This window comes from Prinia subflava, chromosome 1, assembly GCF_021018805.1.
Source record: "Prinia subflava isolate CZ2003 ecotype Zambia chromosome 1, Cam_Psub_1.2, whole genome shotgun sequence".
In the NCBI taxonomy this organism is placed as follows: domain Eukaryota; kingdom Metazoa; phylum Chordata; class Aves; order Passeriformes; family Cisticolidae; genus Prinia; species Prinia subflava.
In genome coordinates, this window is record NC_086247.1 from 49,922,628 (window position 1) to 49,942,841 (window position 20,214).

The 20,214-nt window shown below is 38.2% G+C and overlaps 1 protein-coding gene across 2 annotated transcripts in view; it reads right to left on the minus strand.

Moving 5' to 3' along the window:
• The window catches only part of DLGAP1 (DLG associated protein 1), a 400,953-nt gene that overhangs the window by 321,017 nt on the left and 59,722 nt on the right, over positions 1-20,214 (minus strand). The window lies entirely within an intron of this gene.

A 20,214-nucleotide genomic window follows, 5' to 3' on the forward strand; every position in this document is an offset into this window, starting at 1 on the left:
CACAGGACTTGTGCTCCAGACCCTTCCCCAGCTCTGCTGCCCCTCTCTGGACACACTCCAGCACCTCAGTGTCGTTCTTGTAGTGAGGAGCCCAAAACTGAACACAGCACTTGAGGTGTGGCCTCACCAGTGCCCAGGACAAGGAGCCAAATCCTGCCCTGCTCCTGCTGGCCACACTATTCCTGATCCAGGTCAGGATGCCATTGGCCTTCTTGGCCACCTGGGCATATGCTGGCTCTTGTTTGGCTGTTGTCATCCAATACTCCCAGGTTCTTTTCCACTGGGCAGCTTTCCAACCACTTTTCCCTAGGCTGCTGCATTGCATGGCATTGTTGTGACCCAAGGGCAGGACCCAGCACTCGGCCTTGTTGAGCCTCATACTATTGGCCTTAGTCCAAAATATCAGTAATCTGGGACAATGTCACTAAATGAACACAGTTCATTCCTGAATACTTAGCAAAGTAGGAGATGCAGGTAAAAATAAATCATATGCAGTAACTCTGATTGAAATAAGAATCTACCACGTCTGCACCTCTGCTTCTACTACAGATAACATTTTCTGAAGCACACTGCCGAGTAACAGCTCGTTCTGTCTACTGCACCAGTGAGTCAACCAGAGATAATCATAATCATGCCAGAGCAGACAACTGCCAGGGCACAGTGATCCACCCAAGTATTGCTTGAGAAGGTAATTTCAATCGTTATAAGAACTTCCCAAACCTCTTAAAGAGAAGCCCTGGTTAAACATACCCAATGTGAGAATTTTGCCAACTAACAATTTGCTAAAAAGACATTTTTATTATTAGAATAATTTACTAGTAAAAGAGATGAGTTTAAAGGATTGGACAACATGTACAACTATAAAGAAAATTCTCAAATCTTAGAAACAGTCTAGGATTTAGGAGTGAAGTGAGCAGATATTAGTCTTTGGAATTGCAACTAATAATTGCATAACCTGTCAATCTTAAAAGCTCCCAAAACAAAAAGAAAAGCAAGGTTGTTGAATATGGAAAGAATCACATGGAATCAGTGAAGGGGCCTAGACATGGACTTCAATACACACAGAAAATAAGACAGAACTGGGTTTAGAAAATAACAGTGAAATTAGATAACTATGACTCACCAGTCACTCAACATCCTGAAGACAGCAGGTATTGCAAAGCATTTAATTAACTAAAGTTTCATATGAAGATGTATAGTTGTTTCTGAAATAACTGATTATTTAAATAATGACACAACAAATAAAATTCATATCCGCCATCTAACACCACACACTCTACAGCAAAAGCAAGTAAATAGTAGATATATTTCTCCCTTTCTCAGTTCAAGCATCAAATCACATGTTTAAATCTCTTTCTGGTGTGATGCTGGCACATTCAGGGTGCCAACAATAAATGCACCATTTACACATTTAAGATGCTTGTCAGAGTTCTAGAAATTGTTAACACTCACTGGAGTAAGGAAAGAAAGGAAAAGATGGGTTGAGATAAATGTCAAATGGCATCCAGCAACACAAAGTAACACATTCTGATACTGAGGATTAATTACAGCTCAAAGAAGATGAAATAAGTGGGAAATGATGGAAACATGAAGAACATAATAAAAAAATAAGTTAAAAAGTTAGGAAAAGGGAAAAATTTGGTTTTGTATACGAATAAAAGAGAAAGCACAAATGGGAAGAATTGCCCTCTTTGTCTTCAAAAAGGAAAAAAAACCCAAAGTGTGTTTGTTCTAAATATCAGTGTCTTATGCTAAAGTCATTTCCATTTGTCATGGGTTAGCACTGGCCAGATGTTAGTGCACCCATGAATATATGTTTTTTTCTCTAACAACTCCTGTGGGATGTGATCAGGAACAGAGCAGAGCAGGCTTAAATCTTGAAAACAAAAAAAAAAACCCACCAAAACTTTATTAATTACATAAGAACAGGGACAGAAATACTCTTAAACACACACAGAGACAGAAATAAAAACTTCTTAGAACATTTCTTCTCCCAGTTTCTACCTCCCCACCCATCACTCTTCACAGACCAACCCCTGGGTTTTAGATCAAACAATCACCACTCAAAAACAAACTAATCTTCAATTCAGCAAGGGAGAGAGGAGTCTCTCTCGCACCACAGACTGTTCCTCAGAAAACACGGGTCCACCCCTTATGTGTTCCCATGTCACCCATAGCACCGCCCGGAGAAGTCTGCTAAGGTGACTCTCTCTTTTTCCTATGTCCAGCGCTCTCACCGCTGTCTCATAGGCCAAAACTGCATACAGGGCTTTTTAAGGATGCTGCATGCCAAGCTCTCCCCCTTTTCACCCAGGGGCCGGGGTTCCAGGAGCAGGTCTGCCCTGAGGGCAGAGGGCACCACCTCACCCTCCCCCTCTCTTCTCTGCTCGTTCCAACTCTTCAAGTGCCAGTCACTGTAGCAAAAGCAAGGGGCAGCTGCATCCACCCAAAAATGCAGTTTATGTTCAAAAGAGACTCAAGTTCAGTCCATGGCTGACATTATGCAAGAGAAGTCCGGCTCAAAAAGCTACTCCTCTCATTCTTCCATCGAGTTCCTTCCAATCATGCTTTATCATCTCGGTCCCAGGCCGCTTCCCTCTCTCCGAAAACCACCAGTCATGAGAATCAATGTCTAAGAAAAGTTTCTTTCTGAGCCGACCACGTGTTTTCCCCTCCCCCACCCAGCCTCGTGGCCGGGCAGGGGAAAGAGACTGGAGACGTCTCTCTGCTGAAAACCCGGATCCGAAAAGAGGCCGAGCCCCTCAGACTCCTGCTTTTAACTCTTTGTGTCCTCAGAGGCGTGTCCAAACCTCCGAGTGACCAACCCAGGTGCCAGCAGAAAAGCTGATCACTGACTGGACTGCCCACATCCCCCTGGAAGAATTCACCTCCCCCCCCAACCACGACACCATTATAAATTAAAAAAAGTCAAGGCCTTTCTTCCCCCAAGGGAGCACATCTATTCTTTACTTCCACCATTTTTTCCCCACGAAATTAAAGAGAAGGCCACTGTCCCTCAGGTGTTTGCCTCCCCTGAACATCCCCAGATTTATTTGCCTATTTGTAAATAAAGTATAATGAAAGTAATGCCTATGCTAATGAACATATAATTATAGGATCCCTTAGGTTGGAGAAGACCTTTCAGATCCTTGAGTCCAACCATAAATCTAGCACTATCCACCACTAAAACATGTCCCCAAGTGTCTCCTCCATTTAACGTGAACTTCGTCTCTCAGAGAATACGCTGGAAATACGACCAGTAAACCATCAGTACATCTCCCAAATACTTCACTAAGAAGTATCTCCATTATTACAAACTGAACATTATTTTTTCCTCGTAAAATAACTGATAAGCAGCAGAACTAGTACAATATCTTTATATGAAAAGAAGTTATGAGGTAGTCTGTGAGGAATATAATAAAGATATCCCTAACCTCAAAAATTACACATTTTCACTGAAAAAAACCACAGAAATATATTTTTCCTGTCCAGTAAAAAAAAAAAACAAACCAAAACAAACCAAACCAAAACCAAAACCAAAACAAAAAAAAAGACCACTGAATAATACAAAGGCAGCTGCACTGTGATCAGATATCCTATTTGAATGATATCAGTTAAAAAGAATGCAACATGTTATAGGAAATACGGCAAACCAACATTATTTACAAATGTGCTATTTGAAATGCATTTTACATAACTTCTGCTACGCAGCACCCATAAATGTTTCAGCTCTCAGTTTAACCCTCTCCAAACATGAAATTTCCCAAAAACATATCAACAAAATGAATTTGAAACTGTTGTGAATAAGAATTCAGCAAAACAAATGAAATTTCATTTTGTTTTGTTGCCCTTACCATGAGCTAACCAGTGCCATGAAGGGTAGATGGGTAAAAGCAATACACTCAGAGAAAAGCAAGGGCACACACGTATAGATGGATCTTTAAGAAAGCCAGGATGAAAATCCAGGTACAGAAAGTTTCATAGTTAAAACAACAAGGATTTTTTTTTCCTTTTTGAGTAAAGCAGTAACAATTTCCTCCGCATAAATTATCTCCTAGATCCTCCTGTGAGGTAGGCCATAATTAATGTACAATAACAATTTGTCAGCTGCTGCAAAAACTGAGACACAGATTTAGGCTGTCTTCCCCTTTATACAGCTGGGAATATACATCTTGTGATTACCCAAGATAGTTTCCTTTCTTCAGGTTAAGAAGTGCAAGAGGCCTCAGTCAGGAAGGTGTTCCCATCTCTGCATTATGTAGTAAGTTAAACTGATCATTATTTATGGAGAAGGAATATGCTGCATATGGTCAGAAATAAGACTCAATAAAAATATGGAGATAAAAAACAACTTCAGTAGTAGTTGTTGTGCAGCAGCTGATTCCAATAGGAATTTGTGTTAGAGGTAAAATAGTTTATGAGAAAAATGTCAATCATAAAAGCAGGTAAATGTTAGGTAAATGACAATTTGGTGCTGAAATTACTAAAACCTGCCCATTAAATCTGGCAGAAAATGGTTTATGAAGTTTTCAGCTGAGATGTATCCACAGAATCAACCTCAGTTTTACAAACACATGCACTGAGAAGGAAAGAGTACTTGAAACCACAATATTGCAGAACTGTAGTTACTTCTCAATTCTGAAGTCTTTCTTTCATTAAATGTACTGCTACAAGATGTCAATCTCCTCTATAACATCAGAGGAAGAATAGATATCCATGTCTGTGGGAGACAGAAAGAGCTCCATGATGACATGGACCGATCACAGAACATTCTTTTAAGATCAAATAAAAACCTCTCCCTGAGCAACCAATGCCATGGTTGTTAATAAAATATGGGCTTCTGACTTACTGAAAGTAGTACAACAAGAATTTAGACTATTTGACACAGGATTTTATAGTGGTAAATGAAATGGAAGCTTTCAAGTATAATATACATTACTAAGGATAGAAATATTTCAGGCTTTAAATAAAAATTAATACCATGACATATTTGGAACAATTTTTCACTTTTAACATGCACGTCTTTTAGATACTTGGCAGAAATCATGCCCATTTATGCAAGGTTAGAATTTCATTACCCAAGTTGCATCACCTAAGGAAACAGAAAGAGGAAACTAATATCCAAGCCCCCAAAAAATCTAGTCAAGCACATAAAGACTCTAAAGTGAATAAAATTTTATGATATTGTCTAAGAAAGTATAAAATGCTTGATTACCTACTATTTCTTACATTGTGCAGACACATTTACTTTGTGCAGAATGTATGCTGAAAGAGCTACCAAATCAAAATGACTATGCTTCACAACACTTTTTGCAGGTATAAAGAAATAAAGCAAGTGAAAAGAAATTCCTAAGGTACCAGTAAATGGTGAAACCACATGATTTTTAAGAAGCATCAGAAATGCAAGTCAGTGTAACCTGCAATTTTATAAACTGTGGTAAATACGAATGAGTTTCAGGATGTCTTTTCTAAATGTACACCTCTGAAAGTTTTAATTGCACTGCCAAGATCTCTAAGCTTCCAAGAATTCATTTCAGAATTTCTGTAATTCCTGCTTGCCCCTATTCTGTTGTAACTTCCATCAGAATAAAGATGTGTTTTCAGTACACCCACTATCTTTCCCTTCTGGGAAGCAAAGTCTTGATTAAACTTGCAGACCCACTGATGGCAGGCTCCACTGAACACAGGCCTTACCGACTCAGTTAATATTCTGGACACCCGAAAATTTTCACAGAGGTAAATCATGTCTAGCTGGACTCCAAATAACTTCATTACTGTTAATCTGGAGGTCCCTAAAGCCTAAGCAGTGACGCTTCTTTCTTACTTCATCTGCAGGCAGGAGGCATTATGAAAAGAAGATTCAGTTGAAAAAAGGGAAAGCAATTCTCTTCTATTTGGAACATTTTCAGACCAAGTGATAGCAACCACCTCTTTGACCATCGAAGTGGCCAAACCATGAAGCAAGATATTCTGAGAGATTGTGGAACCTTCACTTTTGGAGATATTCAAAACTAAACAAGACAAGGCCTTCAGCTACCTGATCCAACTTTTAAGTTGTTCTTGTGATCCAGATGTCCCAGATCCCATTTTGATCTATGCAAAACTACTTTTTTCTCAGCTGAACTACAACAAATATCCAGATGGCAAGGTAGAAATTTGACTTGCTCTACTTAGGGCACTTTCCAAAAAGAAGGGAAGCTGAACCAGGGTGTTCCAAATTTTCTGAATTGTTCTGCAATGGCCATAGGAGAATAGCACCTCAGCTTTATGATTCATAAAGACAATAGCTGCTTCAGTGCAGATGAAATCCTTAACTCCCAGCTCACTGTTTCTGTATTGAGTACAAAGAAGGAGTGCTAGCAGGCAAAAAAAAAAAAAACCCCAAAAAAATCACCTCTGTAGTTACCTGCCAAATCACAGCTTTCCTTTGAGGTCTCCCATCTCACTGATGATGAGGCTGACTTGGCTTTGCATACAAGATATAGCAAAGAAACAGCCTGAGGTGACACTGAAGTGGAAAACAGAGCAAATTAAACTGGTTGTCTTCCTGTTTTACAACCAGTTGCAATTACCTTACTGGGTAGTTGCCATCCAAAGAAAACTGTGAACCACACATACAGGAATAATTTCATTGGCATGCACAGAGTGAACCTTTCCCCAGGTGTAATTTAAGGAGTCCTTAAAATATGCATTCTATCCACTACTTTGAGCCCTCAATCGCTTCCTACTGTAGTTCTGGTTTTCCTCTACATGAAATCCTGCAGTTAAATCTACTTTCGGGATGACTGCCCTGATTAATAACTCTGTAATGTCTGTACTCTCTGTGGGATAAGACATTTCTTTGTTCAAAAATGGTCCTTTTCCTCTGAATGCTGGCAATTTCAGTGCTGAGCTAATGAATCACCACCGTTTGCTGGTGGCATTCCCACTGCTGGGATCTGTGGTCATGTGAAGCCATTCTGAGACATAATTTCTTACTCCCCCCAGTCAGCTGGGCATTGCTGAAAAACAAATCCACTTGGCAAAGCTGGCCAGTATTTTGATTTCCAGTTCACATACTGGAATTAAAAGCAAAGGTCTCTTGCGTTTTCACACATCAGTGACAGAGGTACACTTTCCAGTGGAGGGCAAATACTCTGTGGCCTGGCTTGTGTATCACAAATCATCATTTAGCTCACTGCAGAATGATGCAGATCTCCAGGTAGCAACCCTACTGATGGGCAATTATGGATGTCACTGCTTTTTGAAAGGCCATTTTGTCTGGATATAGAGGAAGATAATTTTAGAAAACATATCTCCACAGAACAGGCTAATAATTTACCTGCCTACTTCTATCAGAAAAAAATGTATTTTACAATGAAGGATTTAAAGGTAAATAAACAAATTTAATCAACATATATTACAAGGATCCTACGGAACAAAACATTATTAAATTTATGCTGTTTACAGAGGGGCAGAATTGTATAGAAAAATCCACCAAGGAAGAAAGGCTGAAGCCTGCATTATCTTATCAGCTCAGTGGGGACTATTTCACCTGCATTTAAATGACTTGAGTAAGATTATGTAGTGAGTCAGCTCAGAGCCCAGAATAGAACCATGAATTGTGGCTCATTATCTCTGTCTTTAACCATTAATTTGCACTTCCACACCGAGAAAAATGGATGTTACTATTTTATTAAGTCCCCCAACATATTTATAACAATACACTGAACAGTATCAGAGGAAAACCACAGACTGAGATACAAGCCTGACATCCAGTCTGAACTGTGGGTCACTATGAATATGGGTAGAAAAGGAGCAATACTTGTGTAAAACTGATGGACCTACAATCTCTACCATTGAATCCTCTGTCTTTGATTGTGTTGGGTTTTGTTGTAACTGAAATATATAAATCTCAATTTCAAACCAAAAAAGTTGCAGGGGTCTCCAAGCACAAAAGAAGAGTTAGTAAGTGAGATATGTAATTGTTATTGTAAAGGGCCATTCCATCATAAATATACATTTTAAACTTTCTGGTTTGATCTTTAAAATCTCATGAGTGCATTCTACTGCCTAGGCTACAGCACTGGTAACTGTCTCCCAACACCAAATGAGTCACTTTGGTCCAAGGATAGTAGCAAATGGATGCCCTGAAAAGCTCTGATTATATGGTGCTTTACAGTAAAATTTAATTAAACTTTCCCAATAATTCAGCGATGTATGTTCTGATAATATGTGGCTAAACTTAGCATCTAGTAAGAAAGTGGATTAAGTCTTTATTGCTAACAGAACTCTCTTGTTTGATTAAATACAGATTTTTACATGAAATATGCATTCTGGAGAACATTCTCTTTTTCTCCTTCTTTCTTTTACACGTTGTCTTTTTCTTTCCCTCATACTGAGATTTTACACCTTTTTTATCCTGCAAATGTGAAGGATCTATTTTGGAGTCTGTCAGGATAGTAACAAGTTTCCAAGCGCTGCAAAACCAACTTAGTATGGACTACATGTGCTCTGTTCTAAATCCACTCCTCTTCTGCTGCTGCATACTCCCAAATTTTTCCCCTTATTTTTCACATCTCAAATTCAAATGCTTACTTGAATGTATTTTAAACTATCAGTAGTTGCTAAGAACAGGCAAACCACTAGAAAAGCTGGTATGACCAAGTACTTTAGAACCTGTTTCAGGTGAGCAGAAACCTACAGCCTCTCTAAGAGAGGCAGAGATGAAGCGTTTTGTTACATCTGCATCTGCAATGTGAGCTGAACCAGGACGAGACGGCTGCATTTCCCTGTTTCACAGGATTCACCCTGTGCTCTCAGTCTCTCCTCCTCCCAACACACACTGGGGTGCAGCAAGAATGCTTTCACTCCCACTCTCTCCAGTTGCTCATAGCAGATAATAGCAGGTAAAGTCATCGTTCTCTTCCCCACAGCAAGAGTCAGTGGCTGATCCCTGCTGAGTTAAGGAAGAGCAATGACTCTCTCCAGTCAGCCAAAAGGTAGGCAAGATGCTCTTCTACAGTGAGTTTTACGACCTGAAAATGTTGTTCCCAACAGCTTCTGACAGGGCAGACTTCAAAAATTTTAAGCTAATGTCCAAATATCTTTAAGAATGTCACATACAGACAGAGCTGTATTAAATATGATTCTGTGTTTACTTATCACCTTCAAAAGCTCCTTAGTAGACAAATGTCTGAGGCCTGTGGCCCGCATGCCTGAAAAATGATCAATTAAAGTTGTTTCAACACCTGAAATAAGGAAGAAAACAGAGGAGGGTGCTGGGAAGGCAACAGGGAACTGTGACTATACAGAACATGCAGGGTTTGCATATTGTCAGCTTGCAGGCTCAAGGGGAGAGATGCAGATAGGCAAGAATTACAAGTGATAGCGGCAAATCATGGCCATCTGAAAGAATTTTAAGGTTTCTAAGCTATAGATTTCTTTCCTGATGGCAAGAGAAGGGGGACACACAGGGTGTCATATACCCTTGCAGAACCTTTCTAACAACTTTGCTTGGTAGAAAGAGAGGCTTAATCACTTCACATATTTTCTTGGAAATCATTTTATTGCAGTGTATACAGACACCTTAGATTTGATATTCTCTGTGCCAATAGGTGTGATAAAACATTGTGTGCCTTGCCTTTATCAACTTTAGAAAGTTGATAAAGGCAAGGCACACAATGAACCAGTTAAGAAGCTCTGCCACAGAAAACAAAATAGCTTGCCTAAGGTAAAACATCAAATCAGCAGCAAAGCTGGGAGTATGTTTGAGATTCTAAGAAACTTCTTTGGAAAGATCTTCTGGAATATGCTTTCTCTGTAATATCAGATTTTTTTTTTCTTAGGATATAAAGTACTAGTATATACTGATATATGCATGGATGAGGCAATCTGTAAAACTGTAGTCTTCAGAAGACAATGAACTCTTTTTGTATATTGCTTAATGACCTGCATATTACTAAGAATTCATAAAAGATGGCCAAAGAACCATTATTCTCTTCTATAACTCAAAAGTTTGAGGCTGTCTTATGACCAACCAGAAGGTTTAAAATTAAGCAAAGGAAAAAAATTTGAAGAGATTGTACGTGTCAATCAAGGAACTCATAAGATATTAAAGAAGCAAAGACTATAAAAATTAAAAATGAGATGGAAAAATTCACGGACAATAAACAACTTAAAAGAGGCTGTAGGCAAAGCCACTTGAAAGGCATAATCAGCCAAAAGCCAGTTTGAAATGCAGTGTAATTATCACTATGTATAATACTAGGTAACAGTGATGTCTCCATACAATACCCAGAACCACTTTGCTTTGGATCCCTTTAGCATTTCTTAGAGAATTTGTTTCCTAGGTGAGAAGAGTTGAAGGTGTTGAAACGGGAGCTTAAATTGGGACACAAGTTTTGAATTTCAAAACTTTTTAAAATGGTTTGTTTGCGCCTAGCTAAAAATCTCATTAATCTTTCAGGGGAGTAAGGGACTACTGGAAAAAGTCCCACAATCTGAGGCATTAGAGCTCACTGTCTTTCTGGGAAACATAAATAAAACCTGGCAAACTGTTACTTCACAGCAGTATGATTGCAGAAAGAAGCATTAGTTGCCTTTGACATTTACTGCTATATCATTGCTACTTACTGAGCCTGAGCTCCTAAGCTATTTCTTTGTCCTCTAGAGTTAACTGGAAAAAAATATAGGTAAAGACACTGTGCGGCCTTAAAGAAGCAGTACAACCTGCATAAGAAAGCAGAATAAAATTTCCTCTTTCTTTCCCAGAGAAAAATAAGAAAAATACCTTTTCATGACAAGAAAGTGTTTATTTGTTAATCATTTAATAATTTTTCAGGTTTGACATGAACAAATGCTCTAATTATGGCAGATTTTGATGTATGTTACACATAAATACCTCCTCTACACAGCTCTCTGTTTTCCTGTGTACTTTTAAATCCTTCTAAATATGATTTTGATAATGCAATCAGCTGCTTGAATAAACATAACCTAATTGAAGTAGTATTCCAAAGAACATTATTTCTGTTATTATGACTTCCCTGGTGCACAGCTGTAAACAGACAGCTGAACGATAGCAAATGACCTAGATAAATCTGTCTCAATAGCTGTCACTCCTTACTCTTGACCTTCTGACACTGTTCCAGCTGTGCAATAGCTTGTCCTAGCATTAAGGGAGAGACAATATCAGGGTCATTCTATTCTGGGAAAACGACTAGTATTTCTCTACAAAGACACACAGTCTCATAAAATTAGTGGATTAAAAACTATTTCTATCATAAAAGCAGAAGAAACATTGAACCTTCCTACAACTTTTCATCTTACACCATAAAAATAAGTAATAAGTCAAGAGTTAAGGTACTAAATTAAATGTTAATCATATTTTACTAGCAGCTAGATCATTTTGCATTTGTTTCATGGAATTGTAGAATTGTTTGGTTGACAGGGACCTGAAAGAGCAGAGGATCACAGAACAAGTCAGCTTGGAAGGGACCACAGTGAGTCATCTGCTCCATCCTCCCTGCTAAATGGCACAGGATTGTGTCCAGACAATTCCTGAATATCTTCAGTGAGGAAGACTCTACAACTTCTAAAGGCAATCCAGAGGTCCTCTAGTTCCAAGCTCCCTGCCATGGGCAGGGACAGCATCCACTAGACCAGCTTGCTCAAAGCTCCATCCAACCTAACCTTGAGCACTTCCAGGGATGGGACATCCACAGGTTCTCTGGGCAACCTTTTCCAGTGCCTCACCACCCTCATAATAAAAATTTCATACTAATTATCTAATTTAAAATCTGCCCTCTTTCAGTTTAAAACCATTCCCTCCTGTCCTGTCACTGCATGGTAACAGCTTTGTAGCTCAGAAAGTACAGCCCTCATCAAACCTTACTGCCTAGTAATCCTATTTTCAGTGCCTTTTAGTAAACAGAAGAAAGGAACATAAATGACATAAAGTAGTTCTGAGAATATATTCAGAGTTGTAATTTATATTTCATGTAATTCAAGGCATTACAGCAATTCACCAAAATTATGGTGAGCTACAAAAGAAATCCCAAAGTAATCAGACAGTACGTAAAATGGGATGAGAAACTATGATCACTGCAGAATCCTAGAGCAACTAATAATTCACAGAGAAATGTGTATGTTATAAAATGTGTGTTATATTATACACACATAAAAACCATGTTTTTCAGCTAAAAAATCAGTCTTAGAATGCCAGGTGAGGCCTGCATTCAAGTGTCATTTGCAAACACAGTTAAGCAGTTTAAGACAAAACTACATCATTAATGTACATAACTGGAGAGTGAATTTAGGTGCTATATAGCCCCAAATACCCCTAGATTTTAAACCAAAACAAATCCCCATTGTTAAGTGGAAAAAAAATTCACCAAAAGTTTAAAAGCAAATAAGCCAGATGTGCTGGAGCAACATCAGCAGTGAAATGTAGCCAAGCCTGTGCTGTTTTTCCACATTCTGCCTGCATAATCTGGCGAGAGTGAATAATATATTGTGACGAAGAAGAGAAACTGGAAAACTTTTCATCAATCTCATTAATCACCACAGCAAAAAGCCAGAAATAAGGCTCTCTGCCTAGAGCATGCATTTTAAAATGCTGCTAGAAGAAAGTTCTGCTAAGAAGAAGTCCACCATTTTGTCCCTTCATCCTCACTTACTCCTTTACATCACGTGAGGAAATCGCTGCTTGAGAAGTGTCTTGTGTAACTACAGGCCCACGGGACAGGAGGGCCCATCTGCCTCAAATCTCCAGCTACTGTAGGATTGTACAACAAATTGAATGCAGCTTAACTATAAGGTCTCACTACAAAATTTAGAAAAAACATAAAATACTACTATATAACTGAGTTTAGATTAAACAAAACCCAGAGAATTTTCTTGAAGCATTGTGCATACATGACTGTGAAATGTTGAGAAGTCTTCTTTCAGATAGACACCTCCAACATCTTTGAGTGTCTTTAAATGATTATGAGCAATGGCTGCTTCTGAAAGGCTACAGGAAGGGAAGACCTTATTCTGTAAAATAAGATCCTTCAGGTCAAGAGTCACATCCTGACTAACTAGTCTGAGTAAAAGGTGAAGCAGCTGTAATGACCATATTATTTTAAAAAATTCACCAAACTACTTCTATATCCACTGAGATTTGAAGTCCATCTACAAACAAGAACTAGAATTTAAGGCTCATTTTAAAACCTAAATTCCAGAGTTAATTTTTTCTGACACCTTTGACTTGAAAAAAGAAAACAAAGAAACTTCAACTTTATTTTTGGCTATCTTTTTAGCTGTTACATTAACCTATCCAACAGAGTAATTTTGAAACTAATATACCTCAGTTTTGAATTTGGATGTAGTAAGATGGCACCTTCCCTGTGCAGAACTCCTGGGCTCTTACTAGATAAGAGTGCCCAACCTGCTGCTCCAAACAGAAGAAAGCTAAAAACCTGTGAGAGCTATAGGAAGGAAGAAAAGAATTACTTGATGTCTGCAAAACTTACACCCAAGCAAAAAGATGCTGGAAGCTCAAACTATCTGAATTATCTCCAAAAAAACTGAGATGCACAAACAAATGAAAAAAATAACCAAAACCAAGCCCCAGTGAACCTATGCCTGGGTAAATAGTAATTGCCCACCCAGAGTTGTCTTCACCCTCCATGTTCTTCACACCCAAACTGCATTGGACAGTATCATGTGTGCCCAGAAAAAAACCCCAAACAAACCACTTTGGCCTCATTTTGTTTCACTGTAATTCAGAACAGTGAAAGAGGTGCAACTGTGAGGTCAGATTCTAGATTGAAGAACAGAGACCATGCAGAGTTAATAAACTATTACATTTGGTTTCAAAGCTTACCTAAGCTACTCAAGAACTCTCAAACTAAAAGGCCTAAAAGAACTCTTTTCTAAAAGGCCCATTTGATTGGCACTTTTCTCTCATAAGCACCATGCTTATATATACATTTAGCAAAGGCAGTAAATACAAAGTCAGTAAAGTTTTATTCTGTGGGGCTTTTTTCTTTGAATAATTGGTTTCTCCTTTGAAAGAGTGACCTGTATACATAATTGGGTGATTAAAATATCCATTTTGGAAAACCAAAGAGAGGGAGAGAAAAAGGTTGAATTTCATCTTTAAAAATTTGCTATTGATTTAGTGGGTCCAGAATTTCCCAAAGCTATGTTTGAGCTGATACATTTTTTAAAAACAAGTATAAGATCTTTCAGTCCTCATTCCTTCCCATTTTACTGGAAATTAGTGATAATAGACCCTTTTGCAGTTATCACCTATCATTCTGGGGAAAAATTACTTAAACCCATGTATTTGCTGTCTGCTTTGCTAACAGTGCTTTTACTTCCCCACCCAGCCAAAGCCAAAACCAATCTAATCCACTTTCCTGCCAATACTAAATTGATTCTTATTGTACTTATACCCTGGCTAGGTTTACGTGACCAAACATCAGTGTTTCAGGTCTGTCTTTCAAAGACACTCACACAGAATACTTCTGCCTCAGAGTGCTCACTGAGAAGTGGATTATCATGGCAACTTTCCCCAGAGCATTTTGCCCTTGTGCTTTTCTTTTACCTCTGCAAACAGGTCTTGGCTCACAGAAGCTATCAAAGGCAGCATCACCAAAGAGTGGCTGTATCTTTTTCACAGAGAAGGAAAACTTTGCTAATTTCACATTAGAGGGACTTATAGCCATGTCCTTTATGTTCACAGAAACAAGGATCTAAAATTTGTCACAAGGCAAACAAAGAAAACAAAGTGGAAAGAAAGACAGGGGGAAAACTTATTTCTTTCCTGAATAAACTTACATTATTCCAACAACACATTTTTATCTGTGGCTTTATGAACCAGCCTTGATCTTAAGACATCCTAATATTTACACGCCTAATAAGTATCTGCTGGAACTAAAACTAATATGCTTGAAAGCTGACCTAAAAGAATGCTCAACTAAGTCTAGATAAAATGTAGTGACCTTTATTGCTTTAAGCCTTTGACATCCACGGTAAATCCCACTGGAATGAGGTGGTCCAGGCTCCTCAGAAACACAAGGGGTTTTTAATAAAGGACACACACACCTGCTGTAGCTCCTCTCCTTTCTGTATGGAGTGCTACAGCAATAGCAAAGCAATAGATAAGGTACTGAGCAATGAAGGACCCCTCTTGCAAGGAGCATAAAACTGAATGGGCACAGCATGCTCAATGCAAAACAATGCAGTTCAAATAGTGACATTTCCTTCTCCACAAAACAAAGATAAAGTGATCATTTGGGTTCTTGAGAAAAGGGAGCTGAGTCAATATGTACAAAATGCATCATCAACTTTTAAACAGATGAATTATTGCCATTGTGCTAACAGTCTGCAAGAGAGGTCACTAGGTGACCTCTATAATGAATAAAATAAGCTACAGATGAGTAAGGTGAAAATAAGGTCTTCCTCCCAAGGCAACTTGGGCATTTGTACAATTGGAAATGAACACCGAGGACATTGCCTCAGTGACCAGATAAATAACCTCTTTCTTAGGCTACATGTATTAAAAAGCTTTGAGACACAGGATTTGGTAGCACTTCTAGAGGTCCATGTTTGACAAGACCATAATAGGTGTTACACACTGCAAATTAAAAAGTTCATTTCCTTAACTGGTCCAAGTAAGTTGGAGAACAACTGTACTACAGACTGCACAAAAGTTGTTAAAATTCTACTTTCTCAGTGAGTAAGAGAGGCTCCCCTGTTAGAAAAGCACACTTCAGACACAGAAATGCTAACTCACTGGCCCAACACCACACAGAAACTCTAGGACAGAATGTATCCTTTATTTGAAAGGTTGCTGCCTGACCACAACAGCATTCGGGAAATCACAATTCTGTTCCAGTGCATTTATCAAAGAAACAACTGTGGACAAATCTGACTGTGCATTGACTCTTTTAATCAAAATACTTGAAGTGTATCGAAATCATAACATTCTGAATTTGATGGGAGTTCAGAGCAAATATAAATACACTGCCTTGTGACTACAAACTAGAATATACTGGACCTCAGATACAAAAAAAATACTGGCAGGTACTGAAACTTAGAGGAGATTCTGACAGAACAGGAACAGGTTAATTTTTAGCCTATAGACATACAACCTACATAAATTATGAGTATGTTAACTCTTGTTAATTAAAGAGTAAGTGGAAGAGCAAAATGCTGTCTAATATTGTCCAGCAACATTTCCCAACTGAATACGCCTAAGCAGAAGAAACTTCCTTTTCTGAAGAAAAATCACAATAGCACAACCTCCAATATTGTGACGGAAAGAAAAGAGTCTCTGTTTCCTCCCCAGAGTTTGTGACAGAAGATTTTACAGAAAAAAAGATGAGACCAAATTCCAAAACCACAGGGTCTAAAGCCTCGCAAATGAGACTCGCAATTGATCATCTTGGTGAGAAAGAACAAGAGGACTGGAAAAAAAGCTGTACTTTAATTTCTACATGAAGGAGAACAAAAAACTTTCTCCAATTAAGAAAATATCAACGCCTCAAGCTACCGTATCTTTGATCTTATTCTTTGCCAGAGAAAGGAAATTTCATCTCTTCAAAGCTTTAACCAAGTAGAACCAAGTTAATAAGGAGCAAGAAAACTTAAATAAAAGCCCTTTAGAGAGACCAAGGACAAACTGACAGGTATAGTATTTTAGTTGATTGCCTACATCAGAGGAATTAAAATAATGATATTTCTCTGTTGGTACAACAGCAGTCATATATATTCACTTGAGAATTGAGAGGAATTGAAATATGCAGAATTTTAGGAGCTTCATCCTTCTCATTTCTAATTTACCTTTTAGATTTGAAGAGCCTATTTTTTTCTTAACAACATAATTTACCACCACTTAATGCAGTATTAAAAAGTATTATAAAAAAGTAATTCACTAAATTGTATCATTGACTTTTGAGAGAACACTGAGTATAAATTCACAGCATTAGACTGAAAGCCAAGGAAACCCAGAGGCTGTAGAGATCCTCAGAACGTACTACTTCCCAGCCAGATGCAGTGGGAGCTTTTTCAAATCAACTGTGAAACACTTCTCATCCCTTACCCCGGAGAGACCTTACTCCTGAGCCATACCACTTGGTACTGACCTCCCCAAAATGCTGGCAGTGGGTGGCACAGGCACCTCCTGGATGAGCTGGGGCAGCTGCAATGGTTACCAAATATGTCACAAGGCAGCCTCCCCAAGACTAGCTAAGTGACAATAATTTTCAGCCACTACTGGTGACAGCACTAGGCACCAGTACTCAGAAGACCTGAACAACTGCAAACTGATTTTCAGTCTTTCAAAAGAGATGAAAACCTTTAAATAAAAAAACAAATAAAAAAAAAACCAAGGAAAAAACCAACCAACCAAACAAAAAAAACCCCACCACAACCCACAAAAAAAAATCAACCCAAAAAACTCAGGGGGAAGAAAAGAGTTGGCTGTTGCAAATATGAAAAAAATAACAGGATGTTATAAGCTTTTTAAGGTCCTTATAAGTAGCCTATCCATTTGGAAAGCTTACTTTTGCCATCTGCCTGACTATTTAGCTCATGTTGGGAAACCAGTAGCAGTTTCTAGGCTTCAGTTACCAGCTGTCTCTTTCAAGCCATTCAAACAGCAAGAGCTGTAGCAAAGGCTAACAGAAAGAAAGATGAATTTTGTTAAAAAATGACCCAAGGGTGCTGTATTTTAAACATATTTAAAAAAACTATAAATTACACTTATGATGAGGAATTTCCCTAATGTATGTATGCTCACGTGTGAGCCACCAGAACCAGATTTTGGTACTCATGCTTGGGTTCCTGCTGCCTCAACTGTGCCATATTTACATAAAATTCCTCTAGTGTGGTACAGTCTGGAGTCAATGTAAAGTTAATAAATCCAAGGGAATCTCCATGGTAAACAAGCTCAGAGTCAGATTTTGAAGTTTTTACATGATAGTTGTTTGCCTCAGTGTAGGGCAGCACATTGTCCTGATCTGGCTCTTCTGATGCCTCTGCCCTCTCTGCTGCTATCAAGGATTTGTCATAGTTTTATTTCTTGGCTGGAATTCTACACTGCTATCTTATGGACATGAGTAACTGGTGACTTGGATTGCTGTTAGTTTCACAACATCATGATGCATATCAGACAATATTAAGGTCTTTATTTTGCTTTTTTAAGTGCTTGTTTACAATTCATTTGAAAAAGAAAAGAAAAACAAAAAAACCTCAGTAAGGCAATGGGCTAAGTAAAAGAGAAAGATACCAATCATTCCAGGAGAGGAGGGCAGGGTCAGATTATTGCAAATATTCACCACAGACAGCTGAAGCAAAAGAAAAGAGCATGATTTCTTGCATTGTGAAATCATCAGTTTTGACTTTCACGTTATTAAATCCTTCTTGTAGACAAACTAACACTTATGGACTTAGTCATTCCATAAGCTAATCAGCACCTAGTATCGTTTTTATCTGACTTTGAATGATATCTTAACAACTTAATACCTGCTCATACTGAAAGCCTGATTAGCAGTGACAGGTGACAATTCCAATGATTTCTGGTGTGTGTGGGACCGTTACTACGCTGTTAAAATAGAAAAGGAAAATATTACCTCCTACAATTCTCGCTTTTGAATTTGAGGAAAAGCCCATGCAAAGATGTTTTATGTGGAATCCAGTTTCATCTCCCTTCCCTCATCTACAGTCTGCACCTGGATCAAATGAATGAAATATTTTTGACTTCCCCAGTACATGGCCTAAATCAGCATTCCATTACCATCACAAATCAACGTATTCCGAACCTTAAATATGTGCAAGCAGTGTTTTTCTGATCAGAAGGATGCAATATGCACAGTATGTACGAACTACTGTTTGTAGAACCTCAAACTTAACAAACGAAAGGTTTGGTACAGCTACCTAATGTAAAACTCCAATTTTGCCTCTAAAGGGGCCTCAATTTGACTGTTAATTTTAAACCTGTCTTGTTAGTTTTGAGGAAATAATGCACACATTGCAGGACATTATTCTGCATTTTTAAGAAGGTCTCCAGGCATACTGAAGAAAGTAGTTATAGAATTTACACTGGCACTATTTTGCTGACCATAAAATCCCACAGTCTTTTCCTCAGATGTTTGTGACTAATGGGTCTTGATGATAACAGTACTAACAAAATTCAGTGAGAGGACCACTTTGGCTTTTACCTTCAGTACTTTACATCATGAAGCCATACTGGTGGAAAAAATAGCATCAATATATTTAGATGTTAAGTTTTAAATGTACTTTGCCGAAGTAACTAAGAATGGCTATTCCCTATTTTATAGCTGATGAAAGCAACATACAGAGCCATTGTGTGACATATCTAGGAACAAAACATATGCAAAGTCAGGATTCTTTACATTTTGATGCTGTTTGCTAGATTTTGATGTTACTTATATGCTTTACATTACACAGATATTGTCAATTAAAGTATAATTATATTCTTCATCTCTATTTCCTCTATGTCTATAAAATGTCTCAAGTCACTACCACACTCATTAAAACACAGCAATTCTGTATCCCTTATCAGCACTTAAATGAAGTATGAGGATGTATAACAATAAAATTAACAGAAGTATTCCCAGTGAACAAGGCCTTGAAAAACAAAGTAAAATAAGTGAAGCCTTGATGGGAATGATTCTGCACTTGAGGCCTACACAACAACCACTAGGGCTTTTCATCATGTTTTTTTAAAGAGAACTGACAAGTCTTACAGAAGGAGAAAGAGAAAGAAACTACAGTTTTGAAGCTTCATTTTTATTCAAGATGTAGCAGCACAAGGACATCCAGAGGCAGCCTAGAAAACACAAGTTACAGTCAGAAATGAAGCCTGATTTAGTAGCTGAATCCATCTATTCTTTCCAAGGTTCTACACAGCACCTGAAATGAGGGCCTCCCTCCTGACTCATGTCTTTCAGAACTTTAGAGCTAAAAATAAAACAAAGGAGAGCCCCAAAAGACAAAACAAATGGAAAGCATGCATCTTATATTAAAACTTGAGTACTTGCTACTTTTTCAGTAAATGCCTCTGCGTATTTATTTACCTTGGACAAGATGAAAGGTCACTCATTATGTGCATAATAAGCTAATCTCAATTGTAATTATACTGCAGAAAAAACCCCACTTTCCTTTGAAGGTTAACTAGATTCAAAATAACCCAGTTCTCATCAGGGCGTTGCATTTATTTCA